We start from the raw sequence: 921 nt of genomic DNA on the forward strand, positions 1-921 counted from the left end.
TTACATTTCAAATTAAACATCTGAAATCAAACCTGGTCCTATTAGGTTCAGTGCGGTTAAAATGAAATTGGCGCAGGCTGGGACTAGCAGTACCAAGGGAGAGGGCCAATCTTAGTGCCCACATCCATCCTGATCTTTAGTTTCTCACATGTAGTTGTCGTTCATTCATTCATTCATTCCCATGGGTGAAGTAACAAACTGGACTTGTCAGTTCTGTTAGGGTGAGCCTAGCCTGCAAGGGCCTTAGCCACCAACCTCTTAACTCCCCGGCAATCCACAGTGGGTTGAATGTGTGTCTACACCTCAGTGCATTGTACCCTGCTGGTTATATTGGAAATATATACCTTACTGCTTGCATTTAAGCTATATATTGGCAAGCTGTGGAAGTAGCAGTAAAAAGCAATTGTGTGGGATGCTGCAGTTCTTGTCCCTTCTATTCACCTGGTATTGAGCCCTCTCCCTCTGCTGCTTTCCTGATCCCATGAACTGCACATGTGGTTTCAGATTAGGGCAGGTGCAGAGTACAAAAATCCGTCTTGCCTTCCTCACAAGAAGATGCGGAATACTTTTCATTCTGCTGTTTTGAGGTAGTCCACAAGTCTAGGCTTCTAGTGGTCTCATTCTCAAGAGTCAGGTTTTTGGGTAGGCAAAACCGCCAGCTGCATGCTTCAGCTGAGCTGCAAGAACAGAAGTGTTAAGAGGGAAGGGGGGGACGGGACGGGGACCCTAAGCTTGTGCATGCAAAGTAGATGGAGTGACCACACATACAAAGCTCTTGCTTCATAGATGTATGTTGATAATACAGTATATACACAATGATTGCTTTATATAAAATAACACCTTGTTTATATAGCGACATTTAATTGCCACTTGGCCCTTCCTTAACCCACAAAAAAAACCAGCAGTATACAAAATATAAAA

The sequence above is a fragment of the Podarcis tiliguerta genome (genome assembly GCF_965153285.1).
Source record: "Podarcis tiliguerta genome assembly, chromosome: 17".
NCBI lineage: Eukaryota > Metazoa > Chordata > Lepidosauria > Squamata > Lacertidae > Podarcis > Podarcis tiliguerta.